Genomic DNA, 23,037 nt, shown 5'->3' on the forward strand with positions numbered 1-23,037 from the left:
GCCCTAACATCACTTTTATCTGTGCCTGCCAGATTGCTGCCAATTTCTGCTCCTACCCACTGAACAAGGGCAGTAGAATTTGAGAGGTGTCCATTTTTAGCGTTCATTAAAGGGATCCTCAGCTGCAGTCAGGGAAAGCTGGAAGCAGGTCTGGGACTCATTTTTACTGCAGTTGCTTGTGGGTTTTGAGCATTAAAGGCTTCCTTATTTAAAAATCCTTGCTGCTGTAGGTGCTGCAACAATTTTTGCCTGCTACTATAAATTGGTGCTTCCTTTCGCTCCCGATGCTTCCACCAATCCCCTTAAGATGCAGCTGCAGACTAGTCAAAATTGGCTGCTCCGCTAGATTTCATGCCCTCCAGATTGGTGAGCTGCCTGCACAGAGCAGGCTTCATGCTGACATTTTACTGAATTAATATAAATGTAAACCACAAAAATGGCTCAGACCCCGCGCTGACTCAGCCCCCGCGCTGACTCAGCCCCCTCGATCTATGCTGGAATCAAAGATGACCCCAAGTGTGTTTCTTTTAAATTGGGATACCCACTTCTTCAATGCCCTCATACCATACCATCGTGGGAAGCCCGAGGAGCATAAATACAGCGCGGGTGTAGAGAGAGCGGCAGACAACCGAACCAACCACAGAGAGAAAAACTGAAGAAGTAACGTACAACCAGTGCGGAGGGTGGAGCCTGAGGCATTACAGAGAAGTATTTATGATGGCCTACCTCCTAAGGTTCTAAAAGAGGTGGCTGCAGAGATAGTGGATGCATTGGTAGTGATCTTCCAGAATTCCCTAGATTCTGGAATGCTTCGAGTGGATTGGAAGGTAGGAAATGTACCCCCGCTATTCAAGAAAGGAGAGAGAAAAAAATAGAGAACTACAGGCCTGACATCAGTCATCATTCATGCTGGAATCCATTATTAGGGATGTGGTAACGGGGCACTTAGAAAATCATAATATGATTAGGCAGAGTCAACATGGTTTTATGAAAGGGAAATCATGTTTAACAAATCTGTTAGAGGTTTTTGAGGATGTAACTAGCAGGGTAGATAAAGGAGAACCAGTGGTTTGCAGTATTTTTGAATTTTCAAAAGGCATTCAATAAGGTGCCACCTGAAAGGATGTTACACAAGATAAGGGCTCATGTGGTTGGGGGTGATTTATTAGCATGGATAGAGGACTGATTAAAGGACAGAAAACAGAGGACTAGAAATTGGGCTACTTACCGTCATCCGTTTGCGCCGCTATCGAAAAATGGCGACCTTCACTCTAGCGGCCTTCTCTGGCGTGGGACTCAGTGGCTGCCATTTTGGTGAGGGCCTTAGTACTGCCGATAGCAGTGCTGGCCCTGGAGATATAAATGAAGAGAACATGATGTTAGTTGGCGTGCAACATCCCCTTAAAAATAAAAATGATGTCAAAATATGCAGCTTTCAGCCCTTACAGCTCAACTACATTCTGAAATGAAATTAACATTAAAAAGAATTCCCAAATGGGAGTCTTCAGCTCATAAAGCTGAATTCCCTTCCGCACCTAAGAAAGTGGAAAAAGTGCATCAGCACTAACTCAAATGACTCAGTATGCCAGGGAAGGGGCGCCCAGTGTCTCACATGCAACACTGCAGCTTTGTGCAGGGGGTCAACACTGCAAGAGAGGTCCTCTACCCACAGAGGCCAGGAGGCTCTCCAGAAAGAACGATATGGGGCCAGATCACCAAGACCATCACTGCCAGCAGTGTCACCCCCACCCTCTGGCTCCAGCGCCCAAAGAAGCTTCGTGACTTCAGACCATTGGTTCAGGTCAGTGAATGCATCTTCAAAAGCCGTCTCCAACCAACTGTACCACACATTTCTAAATGCACAACTCCCCGCCCTCTCAATCACTCATCTACCAACAATCTGTACCAAACATGAGGCCCACCTCCCATTCCTAGCTTCGCCTCACCCCCTTGGAGGAGACGGTGCTGGCTATTTTTGGCAGGGGAATGGCTGAGCCCTTGGCCAGCAGCGAGGCTGAAAGGATACAAGATGCTGGTATCCTCATACATTATCCTCCTTCTGGCATACACCTCTTGCTTTCCCGCCCTCCCCTCACCACAACTCCACCATTGTGCATTCCTCATTTCACACACTCAAGAAATGCAGCCTGCCCAACCAGTGGGTGACCAAGAAGAGGGAGAGAAGAGAAGAAGAAGAGGAAGAAGATGGTAAGGTATGGGACAAATGTTGAAAGCAGGCGGATGATTCCATCCCAGATATCCCGGCTGGAAAGGGGCTGTCTGGGTTGCATCCTTCCTTCTGCTTCCTCCTCTTCTGCTTCCTCCTCCTCTGCATCTTCCCCTTTCCTCTGCGAGTGGATGCTGTAAATCTGAAATAAAAGCAGGAAGTGCTGGAAATAATCAGCAGGACATGTAGCATCTCAACCTGAGGCGTGAACTCTGTTTCTCTCTCCACAAATGCTGCCTGACTTGCTGAGTTTATCCAGCATTTTCTGTCTTCTCAGAGGCCTTCCTTTACTATCTGAGGCCTTGCAAGCATCCAGCAGCACTCCCTGCACATTAAAAAACTTTTAACATGTTTTGCACCAAGCTGCTACTTCAATAAAATAAAAAAAAATCCATTCCAAAAGCTTAAATGCAAACTTCCCTGAAAGATGTGTGTGTCACTTTAAGAAGTACTGACAGTGCCTCTGTCCGTCTGCTGAACACTCATTTTTCAATGCAAGCTCAGGACCCAGCAGCACTAAGGTAAAAGTTCGTAGACATGGCATCAAGTCCACGTGTGATGTCACCCTTTCTTCATTTATATCTCCAGTGCCAGCGCAGCTATCGGCAGCACTAAGGCCCTCACCAAGATGCCGGCCGCCGAGTCCCGAGCCACAGAACCACAGAAGGGGGCTAGAGTGGTGGCTGCCATTTTTAGACTGGATCACGGCGCAAACAGATGGTGGTAACTGGGCCAATTTCAAGGCCTTTGTCTTTAATAATCCTGGCTTCCTCTTACTGCCCTTTCTATCTCCTTATCTTTCCTTATATTTTCTATGTCCCTCATCGATTTCCTCACACAACATAATGCAATGGCCAGATCCCTAGTGCTATTATCTGGGCTATCACCAGTCTCATCTGGAACAATTTAGCCCAAGGGTGTAGTTCCACACTAGTGGCTTCTTTCTACCATTCATGATTCCCAAATTTCATGATTGCCTGTTTTATTTGTTTATTATTTTGCAGCATATGCACGGTATGTTTTTGCAAGGTTCTTGTTCTGCAGATTATGGATTTGAAGCAGAGGGATAGAGTGGGTATATACTGTCCATTGTGTGAGATTGCTTAAATCGTCTCATTCTCCAAAACCTCCTCACTTGGATGTGGGTCATATAATGATGGTGTACGGCACCAATGTTTTATCACCGATTTGTGTTTTTCCCAGCTTGAACCACACAGAATCAGTATGGGCCATCTTGTTAATCCAACAGTCATAAAAGCAGCTGTGGTGGTCACACAGTATCTTCCCTTGCCTTTGTAGGCTATATTAGTCCGTCCCTCTTCCCAGAGTCTTAGAATCATCTTACAATTGGGTGATTCCTCATCAATTATGAGCCCGTAGGCTGGAGTGGGATGTTTTCGTACCACATCACACCTACAAACTGAAGTGGTGCCTTTTAGAGTGCAGCACTCTATGCCCTGTGCTATCCAAGTGCCGCCGTTCTTTATCAGATGGCGTGGGTATTCTTTGTATTGTTTATATATCGGGCCTATTCCAGAGTCTTTACTCACTTCGATAGACTTTACTGGGTACACTTCCCAAGGTTGACTCCTATACTTTGCTAACAAGAGTAGTGCCAGTACCACCGGTATGAGTTCCTCATCCCCGCCCTCATTTTGGAGGGCCAAAAATGCCATTCCCATCTGGCGCATCATATTATAGTCTATACCTGTGGTTCCTTTGAACCATTTTCTCAGTTATTCTACATGAATAAACAAAGGTATTTAATTACCCTCTATGTTGTCCAGTCCCTTCTGTACCACATTCATCATAAATGTCACATAGAGGCTACACACGATACTTCTAGTAAGATCTTGATTCTGGTTAGCCTCATTGTTTGCCAATAATCTTTTTAATTGCCTCTTCATTACCTCATCGTGTTCCCACATACTTTCTATAACTATTCTGTTTACTCCTGCCACACGTGACATCTGATCCAAGCCATTCTTGGGCTTTCAGGTGATCTTATCAAAAGATCGTGGGCTGTCTGGAGATCTTGCTCATCTCCACCTGCATGGTTCCGATCTTACGGTTAGTGGCCAGGCTATCAAATGCATTATTCTTATTGTTCAGTATAAGCAATGACATAAACATCTCCAAAAGAAAGCTTATCAGTTTACTATTCTTAACTACACTTCCATGACTTTCACAAGAATGTACATTAATACCAAGTTGTACCAGGTGATTTATGCCAATTCACCTAAGAAAAATGATATTAGAAAAATTCCCATTTGGTGGTGTAATTTCTTCAGAGTATAACACAGTTTACAAGCAGAGTTTTGTCAGCAGTTTTGAGTGTAGGCATGCACTCAAAAGGTTTCTCTCTTTTTTCTCTTAACTTACCACAAAAGCTTCTTCTTTATATACTATTTTCTTTATCAAACTGGAAGTGGCTTTACCTTATTTAGTAGTCTCCGGTCAATGCATTGTCCTTCAGCCAATTTTTATGCACACAAGTTTACATTTCTCATATATCAACATCCCCTTGCGTAGGTTTCAATGGTATATGGTGGGATATTTGTAGTGTGGCAATACTGTAAACATCCCAAGGCCTTACTTCAAACTTGAACACTGGCTGATGCTAAGTGAAATCTGTATATCTCTCTCTCTCTCTCTCTTTTTCTCTCACCAATGATGCCAGTTACCTTTTTTGCTCTATATTGAATGAACTAAACCTGAACACCTTTCAGAAGCCGAATTAACTGAGTTCCATATGCCAACACCTTGTACACAAAACATAGAAAGTTAACATATAGGTACAGCAAGGAAGGAAAACAGTTGCCCTTTGTTGCAAGGGGGTTGAAATACAAGAGTAAGGGGCATAGAAATTGGTTTCCCCCCAAAAACGGGCACGGGGATCACGATACAACTTGCACCCGTTCCGAGGACTGCAGGCAGCACGTTAACTTTGTGCTGCCTACTCATTTTCATGATTGTGGCATCAGCCCAGTGCTAAACATGCTGCTGAGTGGCTGAACGCTCAACAGAGGGCCCAGGTTCATGTGAGTCAAGCACCAATTAAAGCTACCCTGCACCTGTTAAAGCGGAGATGCATTCTGCCTGCTGCAGAATAGGGTGCACCAAGGTTCTCCGATGCAGCACTGGAGTCCTTGGTGCAGGAAGTCAATTTGAGGAGAGAGGTCCTCTTTCCACTGGGTGCTAGGAGCCCTTCAGGCAACAGACAAAAGTGCAATGGGAGCAGATAGCCAATGTGGTGAATGCCAGCAGTGTTGCCCCGAGGGCATGGACGCAGTACAGGAAGAAGTTTAATGACCTCAGACAAGTGGACTAGGTCAGTGAATTAATCTTCAAATGCCTCATACACTGTTCAATGCACCACACCCCATCACTCACCTACCAACAATCTCTACCAAACACCTCACATTCATAGCTTCACCTCACCCTCAAACACTTACCACTGCAATGCTGCAAGCCTCACACCCACATCTCACAGCTGGCACACACTGCCAGCTATTCAACCATGACAGGCACATCACCCAAACACATTCCACCACACTCAATGACACAATTCCCTCACACTCAATGACACAATTTCTCTTTCAGGAAAAGGAGGTGCATAACGGGTGTCAGCAGAACATAACCAGCGGGGGACAAGCTAACCTACATCATCTCACTCTATTGGAGGAGATGATGCTGGCCATTCTTGCAGAGGCATGGCTAAGTCCTTGGCTAGCGCTGGGACTGAAAGAGATCCTCATATGTTATCCTCCTACTCTCATCCCTTCCCCCTCATCCCACAATCTCTTCTGATTTATAAGCTGCACATGGTGTAAGCATGCGCCTCTTGCTTGTCCGCCCTCCCCCTAACCACAACCCTACCCTTGTGCCTTCTTCATTTCAGACACCAAAGAAATCCAGCCTGCACAGGCAGTGGGTCAACAGGAAGAGGGAGAGGAGAGTGAAGAAGAATAAGAAGAAACACCATCACTCGATTTCACACTCCCAGCCACCAGCTCCTCAAGGTTGTCCTGCAAGGCTATCTGCAGTGTCCCCCACTGCAAGTTAGCAGCCTTCCATCAGCCATGCTGCAGCCACTGGGGTAGCATTACACAACATCACCAGGATAGGCAAAGGCACACACAAGACACTCACTAAGGGAATGCACAAGGGTGATTAGTTGATTTCTAGATATAATATTGGATGCATATATGGATAAAGTTGGATTGGAAGGTTTGCTTTGTGGTGGCTTTTATTTCAGTGTTGTGGTCAAGAGGACGCTGTGATGATCAGTAACAGAGGGAAGGTAAGGTGTAAGACAAATGTTGAAAGGGGCTCACTGGTACCGCAGGGCGGATGATTCGATCCCGGATATCCCAGTCAGAAAGGGGCTGTCTGGGTTGCCTCCTTCCTTCTGCTTCCTTCTCTTCTGCTTCTTCCCATTCTGCTTCTTCCTCTTCTGCTTCTTCCTCTTGCCTCTGCGAGCAGCTTGTCCCCTTTGCTGCCCCTGCTTCATCTCCATGTGATGTTGCAGTGCAAGGGGGACAAATAGAGCCCACAGGACTGTGAGCAAGTGGTCTTCTCAGAGGTCTTCTTTTAACATCCAAAGCCTTGAAAACATCCAGCAGCACTCCCTGCACACAGTCACAACTTCTTAATGGTATTGCACCAAGCTACTACTCTAATAAATTGTAAAAAAAACTCCAAATGCTGAAGTCGAAACTTACCTGAAAGATGTACGTGTCCCTTTAAGAAGCGCTGACAGCTTCTCTGTACAACTGCTGCACACATGTTCTTCCGTGTATGGTTAGGAGAGGGCGATATGTAGTGCAGCAACGTCTAAAATCGCAGTTGTGTGTCAATTCAGGCATTGCACGCTGATTGACGTCACGATCTGCATATTTACTTGGGAGAGGTGAACACAGGCAACGGCAGCGCTGCCGACCGCTCTAAAATGGCGGCCGCAATGTTCTGCGTGGGAAGCGGGCAGAAGCGAGGTGGCCGCCATTTTTTTAACAAAACCGGCCTTAACGGCCGGCACAACAACCCCAAATTTCACGGCCATAAAGAATAAAATGAAACAGAAAAAAGGAGGCTTATTATAAATGTCAGTTTCATAATTCAGTAGAGAACCAAGCTGAGTACAGAAGCAAGTACAGAGAAGGTCTAAAAAAGGGGAATAAGAGGGGCAAAGAAAGAGTATGAGAATAGATTAGTGGCTAACATAAAAGGGAAATCAAAAATATTTTATGAACATATAAATAGTAAAAGGGTAGTCAAAGGAAGGGTGGGGAAAATTAGGGACCAAAAAGGAAATCTTCCTTTGGAAGCAGAGGGTATGGCGGAGATACTAAATAAGTACTTTGCATCTCCCTTCACTAGAGAAGAGGAGGCAGTAGCAATATTTGATAGGATAAAAATAGATAAAGAGGAGGTACCTAAAAGATTGGCAGTACTCAAAGTAGAAAAGTCACCCGGTCCGGATGGGATAAGAACATAAGAATATAAAAAATAGGAGCAGGGGTAGACCATACAGCCCCTCGAGCCTGCTCCACCATTCAAATAGATCATGGCTGATCTTCAACCTCAAATCCACTTTCCTGCCCAATCCCCACATTTCTTGATTCCCTTAGAGTCCAAAAATCTATTTACCTCAGCCTTGAATATACTCAACGAATGAGCATCTACAGCCCTCTGGGGCAAAGAATGCCAAAGATTCACAACCCTCTGAGTGAAGAAATTTCTCCTTATCTCAGTCCTAAATAGCCGACCCCTTATCCTAAGACTATGCCCCCTAGTTCTAGACTCTCCAGCCAGGGGAAACAACCTCCCAGCATTTACCCTGTCAAGCCCTCTCAGAATCTAGTATGCTTCAATAAGATCACCTCTCATTCTTCTGAACTCCATAGAGTATAGTCCCATTCTACTCAATCTCTCCTCACAGGACAACCCTCTCAACCCAGGAATCAATCTAGAGAACCTTAATTGCACCCTGTCTAAGGCAAGTATATCCTTCCTCAGATAAGGAGACCAAAACTGTGCACAGTACGCCAGGTGTGGTCTCACCAAAGCCCTGTACAGTTGTAGCAAGACTTCCTTACCCTTGTACTCCAACCCCCTTGCAATAAGAAAGAAAGATTTATATAGCGCTTTTCACAACCACCGGATGTCTCAAAGTGCTTTACAGCCAATTAAGTACTTTTGAAGTGTAGTCACTGTTGTAATGTTGGAAACGTGGCGGCCAATTTGCGCACAGCAAGCTCCCACAAACAGCAATGTGATAATGACCAGGTAATCTGTTTAGTGATGTTGATTGAGGGATAAATATTGTCCAGGACACTGGGGATAACTCCCCTGCTCTACTTCTGTCATAGGATCTTTTACGTTCACCTGAGTGGGCAGACAGTTTAACATCTCATCTGAAAGACGGCACCTCTGACAGTGCAGTGCTCCCTCAGTATTGCACTGGCATGTCAGCCTAGATTTTTGTGCTCAAGTCTCTGGAGTGGGACTTGAACCCACAACCTTCTGACTCATATGTTAATAAAGGCCAACATACCATTTGCCTTCCTAATTGCTGGCTGAACCTGCATGTTAACTTTCTGTGTTTCGTGTACAAGGACACCCAAATCCCTCTTAACACCAACATTTAATAGTTTCATGCCATTTAAAACATATTCTGCTTTTCTATTCTTCCTACCAAAATGAATAACCTCAAATTTCTCCACATTATACACCATCTGCAACCTTCTTGCCCACCAACTTAACCTGTCTATATCCCTTTGCAGACTCTTTGGAGGGAATTTTAAACCCAAAAAACAGGCGTGTTTGGGTCAGGTGGGAGGTTAAACAGGTAGAAATCTGAATTACAGCCCTAACCTACCCACTTCCAGTTTTAACGGAGGCGGGACAGGGGCAGGCAGTCAACCTGCTTGCAGGAGGCAGGTTGGCACTTTTAACTATTAGAATAAGACTGCGTGCCTCATTTTGGATTTCCATTATAAATTTAATTCTGGGCTGCTGGGTTTCCCGGGCCTCCGGACCCCAGCAGGTCAAGGAAGGCGAGGACTGCTGGATCCAGGAGGTAAGTGCCTTTCCACTTACCTGCTGGATCCAGCGCCTGCCTCACCAACCCCTCGCAATCAGACACCCTGCCGACCCTTCCACTCTCCCCCGACCTCCCCCCAAGGCCTCTGATCTCCCCCACACGGCCTCCGACCGCCGTTCCCCCACCCCACCCCCCGTGCCAATACCGGCATTCCAACCACCCACCTCTCTGATCACGGCCTTCTGACACCCCCTCCGATCTCCGACCCGCCTCAATCACGGCTTGCCGACCACCGCCCAACCCCCACTGATCCAGCCTTCTGACACTCCCTGCTCATGGCCTTCTGACTGCCCCCCACACCTACCCCCAGCAACCCCCCCCCCCCCCGCCCCGACTAGTCCCGGCATCCGATCTCTCCCTCCTCTCTGCTTATCATTTGTGGCCTGGTGCCACAGGCATAAACGCCCGACAACCAGTCAGCCTCTCAATCTGGTTGGCTGCGGGCGGGCAACAGAGGAAAAAAAATGTTAATGAAGCTCTGCCGTTAAATTCGGAAGGCCCTGAGAGAAGCCGGTTCTCCCTGGTTTCCTGAACACAATCCAGCCCCCCCACCTTGCACCCCCTACCTTCCTCCAAGTTAAATCCTGCCCTTTTTGATTTCCTCACAGCTTACTTTCCCACCTAACTTTGTATCATCAGCAATCCTGGATACATTATACTCGGCCCCTTCATCTACGTGATTAATAGAGATGTAAATAGCTGAGGCCCCAGCAATGATCCTTGCGGCACCCCACAAATAATAGCCTACTAACCTGAAAATGATCCGTTTGTTCCTACTCTCTGTTTTCTGTCCTTTAACCAATCATCTATCCATGCTAATGGCCCAGAAATTCGGGTCTCCACGGGTGAGTACGCACGGGGTACTCACCCGTAGGCCCAACGGAAGTGCCGGTTTCATGCACGCACTGCGCATGCGCGGGAAACCGGAACTTCCGTTCCCTTAAAGGAAAGGGTTCAGAGATCGAACGCGTATGCCGGAGAGGCAGCGCGTGCGCATGGAACTTACGTTTTTTTTGCAGGTTTCTCCGGGAGGGTAAGTCTCCAGGAGTTACACATGTAAAAAGCAGGCGCAAGGCCTGCTTTTAACAAGGTTAGTGGTGAATTAATTAAAATTAAAACATTTTTTCCACACAGATTTATTATTTTTAAATACTTGAAAGAAAGATAAGTTTATTTTTAGCCCAGTTAGAAAATGTAATTAATTTTTTCAAAAATTTAAATTATTGTTTAAAATAGTTATTATTTTAAGGATGTGATTTTTTAAAAAAAATTATTTGAAGTTTTAGTGATGTTTTGGGGCTTATTGTTGGGATTGATAGAAAACAACAGGCAGAGACTTTTGTTTAAGCTAAGGCAAAACGTGTCTTACTTTAATCACTGTCCACGAGGTCTGAAGGCTCAGCCCCGTGCAGGGGCTGTGACGTCATCACGCAACTGACATCTTGACGTCATCACGCTACCGACGCTCTTAAAGGGACCCTGCACCGATAACCCAACCCAGCATGTACATATCACAACATTGCTATACATAGTGAATTGTGTTTAGGTACATATAACAGCATTGGCTATACATTGTGTTATTGTCCCTATGTGGTCTCCGCCACATACGTCCCCCCAGAATTCACTAGCACTGGCAATGTCAGTCATTGGGGGGGCCGGATCACATGGCCGGAACGGCTCCTCAGTTCCGGGGCGGGGACCGGGGGGTTCGTTGGAGGGACCTCGGGCGCTCGGTGATGGACTGAGGGTGCGGAAACCGGAGGTCGGCCCCACCTCGGGGGCTGTGCCAACTCAACGGGTCGGTCCAGATTCAGGTGGGCCGGCTTAAGATGGTCCACGGAAATGTAGTCTGGCTTACCTCGACATCCACGATGAAGGTCTTGTCCCCGGTTTCCAGGACGCGGAATGTTCTCTCGTAGGGTGGCTGAAGAGGTCGCCAGTGGGCGTCGTGGCAGACGAAAACGTACTCTGCCTCATGAAGGTCGAGCGGAACATGGGACTGCGGGAGGCCGTGCTGCGACGTGGGCACCGGCGCGAAAACCTTGGCGTTGTCCAGAAGGTCGGACCGCTGATGGGCTGCGGACCAAGGTTCCGTTGCGTTGGGGACGAAATCCCCGGGGACCCGTAGCGGCTGGCCGTAGATGAGCTCGGCGGACGAGGACTGGAGTTCCTCCTTGGGAGCGGTCCTGAATCCCAGCATGACCCATGGGAGTCTGTCGATCCAGCTGTCATCCCGGAGGCTGGCCTGGAGCGCAGCCTTCATGAAGCGATGAAACCGTTCGCACAGCCCGTTAGCCTGAAGGTGGTATGCTGTGGTGCGGTGGAGTCTCAACCCGAGGCCTCGGGCGACAGCGTTCCAGAGCTCTGACGTGAACTGGGGCCCCCGGTCGGAGGAAATTTCAGATGGGGTGCCGAACCGGGCGACCCAAGTGCTGATGAACGCCCGAGCCACATCGGCGGCCGTCGTTGAAGACAGCGGGATGGCTTCTGGCCATCGAGTCGTTCTGTCGACCATTGTGAGGAGGTGGGTGAACCCATGGGAGGGCAGCAGGGGCCCCACCAGGTCCACGTTAACGTGGTCGAACCGCCCCTCGGGCACCGCGAAAGGCGCCAACGGAGCCTTAGTATGGCGATGTACTTTCGAGCATTGGCATACCACGCAGGTGCTGGCCCAGTCGTGAACGTCTTTCCTGAGCCCGTGCCAGACGAACTTAGCCACCACCAGCTTCTGTGACGGCATCCTGCCCAGGTGGGAAAGATTATGGACGGCGTCGAAAACTTGCCATCTCCACCCTACGGGCACGACGGGACGTGGCTGTCCAACGGAGACGTTGCACAGGAGTGTGGTGCCGGCGGCATCGAACGCAATGTCCGCCAGTTGAAGGCCCGTGACCGCCGTCCTGCAGGCCTGGATGTCCAGGTCGGAAGCCTGGTCGGCCGCCATGCGGGTGTAGTCGATGCCGAGGTGTACGGCACTGGCGACGGCTCGGGAGAGACAGTCGGCGACGGGGTTGTCTTTCCCAGCCACATGCTGGATGTCCATTGTAAACTCCGAGATGAAGGCCAACTGGCGTTGCTGATGGACCGACCATGGCTCGGAGGCTTTGGCCATGGCGAAGGTCAACGGCTTGTGGTCCACGAACGCCGTGAACGGGCGGGCCTCCAGCAGGAAACGTAAGTGTCGGATGGTGAGGTAGAGGTCGAGAAGCTCGCGATCAAAGGTGCTGTACTTCCGCTCGTTGGGGCGGAGCTGCCGCCTGAAGAAGGCGAGCGGCTGCCAGGAGCCGTTGACCCACTGTTCGTGGACGGCGCTGACCGCATAATCCGAGGCGTCGGTGGTGAGAGCGATTGGCGCATCAGATAACGGATGCGCCAGCATGGTTGCGTTAGCCAGGGCCCTTTTCATGTCCGTGAAAGAATTGGCCATCTCATCGGACCATTCGACGGCGAGTTTGTCGGGCTTGCCTTTGAGGGCCTTGTAAAGGGGCCGCATAAGCTGGGCTGCTCAGGGGACGAAACGATGGTAGAAGTTCACCATGCCCAAAAACGCCTGCAGGGCCTTCACGGCGAGGGGTCGCGGGAAGTCCATCACAGCCTCCACTTTCGATGGCAGTGGCACCGCCCCATCTTTCGTGATGTGGTGCCTGAGAAAGTCGATTGAGGACAGCCCGAACTGGCACTTGGCCGGGTTGACGATTAGGCCATGTTGGCTGAGTCGTTCGAAGAGAGTCCGGAGGTGGGACATATGCACTGTCCTGGAGGCGCTGGCGATGAGGGTGTCGTCCACGTAGACGAACAGGAATGTCAGGTCCCGTAATATGGTGTCCATTAGGCATTGAAAAGCCTGTGCGGCGTTTTTGAGGCCGAATGGTATGCGGAGAAATTCGAATAGCCCGAACGGGGTGATCACCGCGGTTTTTGGGACGTCCTGCGGCCGGACAGGGACCTGGTGGTAACCCCGGACGAGGTCCACTTTCGAGAATACCACTTTCCCGGCCAGGCGGGCGGAGAAGTCCTGGATGTGTGGAATCAGATAGCGGTCGGGGGTCGTCGTGTCGTTGAGGCGCCAGTAATCTCCGCACTGGCGCCACCCACCACCTGGTTTCGGGGCGATGTGGAGGGGGTGAAGCCCACGGACTGTTCGACCGGTGGATGATGCCGAGGCACTCCATGGTGTCGAACTCCGCTTTGGCAATGGTGAGCTTCCCGGGGTCAAGGCGCCGAGCGTGGGCGTAGACGGGCGGACCGGTGGTCGAGATGTGGTGTTCTACCCCGTGTTTGGTGGTGGCGGACGAGAACGTGGGCTTCGTGAGGTCCGGGAACTGGGCGAGGAGGCGGGAAAACTCGTTGGAGGTCGAGAGTGCACTGGACAACTGCGTCGTGCTGGACCCGCTGAGGGAACATGGGAGTGAGATGCCGGTTCTTGACGTCCACCAAAAGGCCATTGGCGCAGAGGAAGTCAGCGCCGAGAAGGGGGGGTGGACACTTTTGCTGTGACAAAGTCCCAGGTGAACCGCTGCCTGCCAAAACAAAGCGCCACGTTCCGTTTCCCGAAGGTGCGGATGGAACTGCCATTGGCGGCTTCGAGGATGGGGCCGTGGTTCCCCCCTTGAATGTCTATGGTTGACGCGGGCAGGACGCTCACCTGGGCACCCGTGTCACAAAGGAAACGACGTCCTGAGTCGGTGTCTGTAATAAACAGCAAACTGCCTGAACGGCCGACAGCCATAGCAGCCGACGAGTGGTCTTTAGTTTTTTTCGACGCGGGAAAACTGCACGGGGGCCGGCACTTCCTGGCTTTGGTGCCGAACTGTGCATGGTAGAAGCAGAGGCTTGAGGGTCGCCGCCGTTGGGCTGTATCAGTGGGGGCAGGGCTCCGCGTGGCCGCGCAGTACTGTTGCCCGGCGGAGAAAAATTTGTCGGCCTCCTTGGCCAGGTCGCGGAAATCGGTAGTGGAAGAGTTGGCTAAAGCCGACCATACCTGACCGGGCAGCTGTTGAAGGAACAGTTCCTTGAAGAGGAAGCACAGCGTGTGTGTGCCCAGGAGGGCCAGCATGTGGTCCATCAGCTCCGAGGACTTGGAGTCGCCAAGCCCGGGTAGAGAGAGAAGCCGGCGTGCGCGTTCGGCTTCGGTGAGTCCGAAAGTTTGTAAGAGGTGCGCTTTCAGCGTACCGTATTTGTTGAGCTCCGGGGGGTTTGCGAGCTGGTTCACGACTCTGGCCGCGGTGGAGCTGCCGAGAGCAGAGATAACGTAGTAGTACCTCGTGTCGTCCGCGGTGATGTCCCGGAGTGCAAATTGAGCCTCGGCCTGGGCAAACCAAGCGGCAGCCTGTTGTTCCCAAAACTCGGGCAATTTGATGGAAACGGCGATCGTCGCCATTTCAGATGAGGTCTTTGGAATCGTCCAAAAGAGCAGCGGGGTCACCAATGTTGGGATCGATAGAAAACAACAGGCAGAGACTTTTGTTTAAGTTAAGGCAAAACGTGTCTTACTTTAATCGCTGTCCACGAGGTCTGAAGGCCCGTGCAGGGGCTATGACGTCATTACGCAACCGACGTCATGACGTCATCACGCTACCGATGCTCTTAAAGGGACCCTGCACCGATAACCCAACCCAGCATGTACATATCACAACATTGCTATACATAGTGAATTGTGTTTAGGTACATATAACAGCATTGGCCATACATTGTGTTATTGTCCCTATGTGGTTTCCGTATTTATAGTTTTGACAGCTCTTCCTGTCAATTTTATGAATGGGCATTTCCCTGCTACCATTGGCTCTCCATGGCCCACGTGATCCCAGGGGATGCATCGAACTAATTGCGCCCCTGGGACATGCAAGCACTGCGCGCCGGCAGTTGGAGGAGGCCCAGGATCGGAATCCCATGCGGGCCCACAGCTCAACAGCCGGCGCGCTAGGTAAGTGCAGGTCAGAGGCTTGCACCCACGGGAAGCCTCCGACCTGAAATATATTATTCCCAACCCCATGTGCCCTTATCTTATGCAACACTCTTTCATGCGGCACCTAATCAAATGCCTTTTGAAAATCCTAATATTCTTCATCCAGATTCCCCTTTATCTACCCTGCTAGTTACATTCTCAAAAACTCTAATGGATTTGTCAAACATGATTTCCATTTCATAAAACCATGTTGACACTGCCTAATCTTATTATGATTTCCTAAGTGCCCTGTTACCACTTCCTTAATAATGAATTACAGCATTTTCTCGACAACTGATGTTAGGTTAGCTGGCCTGTAGTTCCCTATTTTTTTCTCTCTCTTTTTTCTTGAATAGCAGTGTTATATATTTTTTTATTCATTGATAGGATGTGGGCGTCACTGGCTAGCTAGGCCTGCATTTAGTGCCCATCCCTAATTGCCCTTGAGAAGATGGTGGTGAGCCGCCTTCTTGAACCGCTGCAGTCCATATGGTATTGTTTTTCATAGCGGTTGCTTACAACTGAGTGGCTTGTTAGGCCATTAAGAGTCAACCACATTGCTGTGGGTCTGGAGTCACATGTAGGCCAGACCAGGTAAGGACAGCAGATTTCCTTCCCTAAAGGACATTAGTGAACCAGATGGGTTTTTGCAACAATTGACAATGGTATCATGGTCGCCATTACTAAGACTAACATTTTAATTCCAGAATTAAATTGAATTGAATTTAAATTCCACCAGCTGCCAGTGGTGGGATTTGAACCCATATTCTCAGAACATTTGACTAAGCCTCTGGCTTACATAGTCTAGTGACATAACCACTACGCCACCGCCTCCCCTTATATTTGCTACCTTCCAATCCACTGGAATTGTTCCAGAATCTAGGGAATTTTGCAAGATCACAATCAATGCACCCACTCAGATCCAACTCCAACATTGTCATTAAACCTGCTGACAAGGGTGGTGCTGTTGTTGTTTGGCGAACCGATCTCTACTGTGCGGAGGCTGAACACCAACTCTCTGACACCTCCTCCTACGTCCCCATGGACCATGACCACACTACTAAACATCAAGCCATCGTTTCCAAGACTGTCACTGACCTCATCTCCTCTGGAGATCTTCCCGCCACGGCTATCAACCTCATAGACCCCAACCCTGCACAGCCCGCTTTTACCCCTTCCCAAGATCCACAAACAGGGTTGCCTTGGTAGACCCATCATTTCAGGCTGTTCTTGACCCACAGAACTGATTTCCTCCTATCTCAACTCTATTTATTCTCCCCTTGTCCAGTCTCTTCCCACCTACATTCGCGACACATCCGACACCCTCCGCCACTTTAACAGTTTCCAGCTTCCTGGCCCCAACCGTCTCCTTTTCACTATGGACATCTAATCCCTCTACACCTCCATCCCCCACCAGGATGGCCTGAGGGTGCTCCGCTTCTTCCTTGAACAGAAGTCCAACCAGTCCCCTTCCACCACCACCCTCCTCCACCTGGCTGAACTTGTTCTCACATTGAACAACTTCTCCTTTGATTCCACTTACTTCCTCCAAATTAAGGATGTTGCTATGGAAACCCGCATGGGTCCTAGCTATGCCTACCTTTTCATGGGATATGTGGAACATTTTTTGTTCCAGTCCTACTCTGGTCCCCTCCCTCACCTCTTTTTCCGGTACATGGGTCCCTTAGAGGTTGAGACAGAAGAAATTATAATGGGTAATAAGGAAATGGCAGAGCCATTAAACAAATATTTTGTATCTGTCTTCACAGTAGAAGACACAAACAAATACCAGAAATAGTGGGGAACCAAGGGTCTAACGAGAGTGAGGAACTTAAAGTAATTACTATTAGTAAAGAAAAAATACTGGAGAAATTAATGGGACTAAAAGCTGACAAATCCCTGGGCCTGATGTCCTGCACCCTAGGGTTGTAAAAGAGATGTCTGCAGAAATAGTGGATGCATTGCAAAACAAAAACAAAATGTGCTGGAAACACTCAGCAGGCCAGGCAGCATCCGTGGAGAGAGACAGAGTCAATGTTTTAGGTCTGTGACCATTCGTCAGAACTGGAAAAAGTTAGAGATGTAACAGATTTTAACCAGGTGCAGGGGCAGGGAAAGTGGGGGAGGGGTGGAAAGAACAAAATGGATGGTCTGTAATAGATTGTATTGTAAATAGTTGAGGACTGGAGGATTGCAAATATTACACTCCTGTTCAAAAAAGAGGAGAGGGATAAACCTGGCAACGGCAAGCCGGTCAGTCTAACGTTGGTGATGGGTAAACTTTTAGAGACAAGCATCCGGGAGAAAATGAGTTGGCATTTTGAAAAGTATGCACTAATAAATGAAAGTCAGCATGGATTTGTTAAAGGTAAATTGTGTTTAACGAACTTGATTGAGATCTTTGTTGAAGTAATGGAGGCATTCGATAAGGTGCCACATAAAAGGTTGCTGCACAAGATAAGAGCTCATGGGGTTGGGGGTAATATATTAGCATGGATAGAGGATTGGCTAACTAACAGGAAGCAGAGAGTCGGGATAAATGGGTCATTTTCCGGTTGGCAAACGGTAACTAGTGAGGTGCCACAGGTGTCAGTGCTGGGGCCTCAACTATTTACAATCTATATTAATGACTAATGCTGATGATACAAAGATAGGTGGGAAAGCAAGTTGTGAAGAGGACACAAAGGGCAGGATTTTCATTGGGCCGTGGAGGCGGGATTGGAGACGTGTGGGGGGTTAAAATTGCAAAAACTGGCGTGCGGGCCCAACCCCGCCTCCATCCCGCCTCCAAGCAATTTTCATTAATTTGTGTCTAATGGTCCTGTCTCCGTTCCACCTCCAAGAGGCAGGATAGGCTGTTAAGGCCCTTAACAAGCACTAAATTGCCTCTATAATGCCATTTTGAAAGGCCTTTGTGATTTTTAACCCTTTTCCCACGTGAAACACGCCTGTTCTGAAACGCGATGGTGAAACCTGGCGGGAGCACAATTGGATTGCTGACTATCAGCTGCAGCTCAACTATTAAAGAGGAGATTTGATCAGCCATCATTTGCAGGTGGCAGGACTTTGTAGTCTCAGGTCTGGGGGAACTTTTAGAAGGCATAACTGTAGTGTATGTACCTTTTAAGGGGAGAACTACTTTTTACAGCTCCTGTATACTGTAGTACCGGCAGTGACCACACCGGTATATAAACCCTGAGTAGGGATCTGTACTTTAGTTTTTGAGTAACCTGCATCCAGTAAACACCTGTTAATTGTTCCTCTGCAATCTCTGTCGATTTATTGAAGAATACCATACATTAACATTCACGGATTCAACAGTGGCGACGAGTTGGTTCGAACCTACCTGCAATTCTGTAAAAGAAGGCCGATTCCACCAGTGCGGGCGTCGACCATCCGGAGAGGACTTGAACATCGCAGAGGAGGCTGTGGAGAGCTGGGCTTGGTTCCCCAGTCGAGACAATCCAGTACAGCGGGCTGGCAGCAGGTACGGCATAGACCCTTCCTGGACGGCAGTGGCTGAAGCCGATCGACGGCACACAAAAAGGCCGAGCAGCGTCGACGGGGTAAGAGAGAGGGTGAAGCGCACAGGGCACAGCCAGGGTTGAAGACCGAGCGGCGTCAACGAGAGAAAGGAAAACGCGCAGAGCACGGCCGGGGTTTCAAGGGCTGAGCAGCGTCTGCGGGGGAGGAAAGAAGCAGGAGACAACATTTTGAGCCGGCGGAGAAGAAGGGAGAGCGCGGGAGACGCCACTTTTAGCCAGTCTAACCACACCCAAGGATGCAGAAGAGTGGCAGTGTCACAGCGTTCGACAATGAAGTCGAAGATTGGGCAACATATATAGAACATGTAGAAGTGTACTGCAAGGCGAATGAAGTGCCAGATGCCAGGAAAGCACTGGTATTGTTGAATTCCATGGGTGCAAAAATGTACGGCTTACTGCAAAACCTAGTAACCCCAGAGAAGCCAGTGGAAAAGGATTTTGAAAGCATAGTGGCAATCCTACAGGACCACTTAAACCCCACACCGCTGCTGATAGCCGAAAGATTTAAGTTTCACAAAAGGAACCAGCATAAAGATGAAAGTAATGCTGAGTATTTAACGGAACTGCGCAAGCTATCGAAATACTGCCAGTTTGGAACGGGACTAGCAGATACTTTAAGGGACAAGTTTGTGTGTGGGCTTCAAAGTGAAGGAACCCAGAAACGGCTTCTATCAGAAAAGGATCTTACGCTGGACAAGGCTTTCAGCATGGCAGTATCACACGAAGCAGCCACATGGGGCGCTGCAGAGATACAATGGAGATCGCAAGAATATGGCACAAATGAAATGTCATATGGAACAGTGAAGTGTTATCGCTGCGGCAAAACAACACACGACCACAAGGACTGTTGGTTCAAGGACCAAGTGTGCAGACAGTGTGGAAAAGTAGGACACAGAGCAAGTGTCTGCAGGTCGGGAAAGAAAACCAGCAGCAAGAAATCTCCACAGGAGAAGTACAAAAAGGTACATAAGGTGACGGAGAGTAGTTCAGACGAACAGAAAAGTGATACAGACTCCGGAAGCAAGGAACTGGGTTGTCTGAAACTACATCATGTAATCAAAATGGAGGATCACCAAACTATCTGGGTCACGCTCAAGATAGACGGAGTCCAAGTGAAAATGTAATTGGACACAGGATCAGCCCTAACAGTCATAAACCAAAGGGACTACAAGTGGCTATTCTCACATATACCCTTGAGAGATACAGAGATTGTCTTGAAGACGTACACGGGGCAAAAAGTCTACCCCAAAGGAAAAATAAGGGTGAACGTGATATGCAACGGCAAGGAAACACCAAAAATGGACATATATGTATTGCCAGATGGAGGACCGCCACTACTAGGGCGTGAATGGATCTGGAAGATACAGCTAGATTGGCATTCCATACAAGCACTGACTGTAGATGCCAAAAAGGATGACGACGTCACACCGGGACGACTGACAAAAATGCTAACTGACGCACAAGAAGTGTTCCAGGAGGGACTCGGAACACTAAAAGGCATAACGGCAACGATCAAAATAGAGGAAAATGCAAGCCCAAAGTTTTTTAAGGCCAGACCGGTACCATATGCGATCCACCCAGCCGTCGAAGCAGAGCTGGAAGGTTTGGAACGTTCAGGAGTGCTATCCAAAGTGGACTGAAGCGAGTGGGCTACACCCATCGTTCCTGTAATGAAGAGGTCGTTGAGTAATACGCCTGGGGAACCAAAGAAGGTTTGCATCTGTGGGGACTTTAAGGTGACAGTGAACCCAGTCCTTCACACTGTACAATATCCGCTTCCGCGGATTGAAGATATTTTTGCCTCGCTATCTGGAGGGAAACGCTTCACTAAGATTGGTCTGGCCCAGGCGTACCTGCAAATGGAGGTAGAAGAAGCCTCAAAACAGCACCTCACGATCAACACTCATAAAGGTCTCTACCAATACAACCGGCTGGTGTTCGGGGTAGCATCAGCTCCGGCTATTTGGCAAAGGGCAATGGATCAAGTCCTGCAAGGGATTCCAGGGACCCAGTGTTATTTGGACGACATCCTGGTCGTGGGCGAAAATGACAGTGATCACCTCGCCAACCTGGAGCAGGTGCTCACTAGATTGAAGGATTATGGGCTTCGAGCTAATCGCCACAAATGCGAGTTTTTCCAGAAGCAGATCTTGTATTGTGGCCACGTTATTGATGAAGAGGGGTTACATAAGTCCCCTGAAAAGATTGAGGCAGTAGTCAAGGCTCCAGCACCGGAAAATGTGTCACAACTGAGGTCGTTCCTCGGGTTGGTGAACTACTACCATAAGTTCTTGCCGAATTTGTCTACAGTTCTACACCCACTGAACACCCTACTGCAAACGGGGGTACCATGGAAGTGGAATGACGAATGTAAACAAGCTTTCCAGAAGTGCAAAGAATTGATCACATCAAAAGAGGTGTTGGCTCATTTCAACCCGGTACTACCAATTCGGCTGGCATGTGATGCATCACCCTATGGCATTGGAGCGGTGCTGTCGCACAAATTCCCGGACGGCTCGGAGAGGCCAGTAGCCTTTGCGTCTCGGTCACTAACCTCAGCCGAGCGTAACTACGCCCAGATTGACAGGGAGGCCCTCAGCCTAGTGTGGGGAGTGAAAAAGTTCAACCACTATCTGCACGGGCAGAAGTTCACCTTGCTGACTGACCACCAACCACTTGTCTCCATCTTTAACCCAAAGAAGGGCGTTCCGGTGATGACTGCGCAACGGCTACAAAGATGGTCCCTTTTTCTAGGGGCGCACCAATATGATATTGAGTATAAGGGTACGAAACAGCATGGAAACACTGATGGGCTATCACGCCTACCACTACCTACTGCGGAGAAGCACCAGCAGTGGATCCTGTCGAAATATTTCATTCGACTATAATTGAATGCTTGCCAGTAACTAACGTTGGTATAGAGAAGGAGACCCGAAATGACCCGACACTGTCTGAGTTGACGGTGAAGGGATGGCCAGCACATGGCGACTCACTGTTGCCAGCATTCTCATCCAGAAGAGAACAGCTGTCAGTATGCCAGGGGACCTTGATGTGTGGATCCCGAGTGGTAATTCCACCCAAGTTAAGGGAGAGAGTGCTCAATGAGCTTCACGAAGGCCATCTGGGAGGGGTGAAAATGAAAAGCCTTGCTAGGGCTTATGTGTGGTGGCCGGGGATCGATCAGCAAATCGAGGACCTGACAAAGAGCTGCTCAGGATGCTAGAAGGTCCAAAATGCACCACCACATGCCCCTCTACACCCATGGGAGTGGCCCTCATCTCCATGGCAACGGGTGCATATTGATTTTGCTGGTCCATTCATGGACTCAATGTTTTTAATAGCTGTAGATGCGCACTCGAAATGGCCTGAGGTGATCAAAATGTCCTCCACCACCACGGAGAAAAGTATTGCAGTCCTACGGACCATCTTTGCCAGGAACGGCTTGCCAGAGCAGATTTGCTCTGATAACGGACCACAGTTTGTGTCCGAAGAATTTCAAAGATTTATGAAAAGGAATGGGGTAAGGCATTACACCTCCGCTCCGTATCATCCAGCCACCAATGGATTGGCTGAGAGGTTTGTACAAACCTTTAAAAAAGCAGTAAGGGCCATGTGCGATGACGACATTCCACTGCAGCATAAGGTGGACAATTTCCTGTTAGCCTACAGAAATGTGACACATACAGTCACCAACCAGACCCCAGCCATGATGTTCTTTAACCGAAGGTTGAGATCTCGTCTGGATTTGCTCAAACCAAATGTACGAAGAGATGTTGAGAATAAGCAATTCCAGCACATCAATGAGAAGCCGACAAGGAGCTTCAATGTAGGGCAACGCGTCTTGGCTCGCGACTACCGAACAGAGAAATGGCAACCAGGAACGATATGCACACGGCAGGGGCCATTAATGTACACAGTGGATGTTGGGGAGAACATTGTGAGACGCCATGTCGACCAGATCCTAGAGTCACAGGAAAGAGTCCACCCCAGGTCTCGCGTACCTGGTGATGAACCCGACATACCGGTAGCATCTACCCCAGAAACAGTAGCATCGGAAGCTGATGAACCAACCAACGACAGGGGGCCAGAATCGCCTCCGCACCAAGAGCAAGACACTCAGGAAAGGCGCTATCCAGAAAGGATCAGGAAGCCGCCCCAAAGACTGAATTTATAAATGGACTATTTGCCGTTAATGTTACATGTTAATTGTTAAATG

The sequence above is a fragment of the Somniosus microcephalus genome, chromosome 7 (genome assembly GCF_052327205.1).
Source record: "Somniosus microcephalus isolate GS21.2 chromosome 7, FLI_Smic_1.0, whole genome shotgun sequence".
Lineage (NCBI taxonomy): Eukaryota > Metazoa > Chordata > Chondrichthyes > Squaliformes > Somniosidae > Somniosus > Somniosus microcephalus.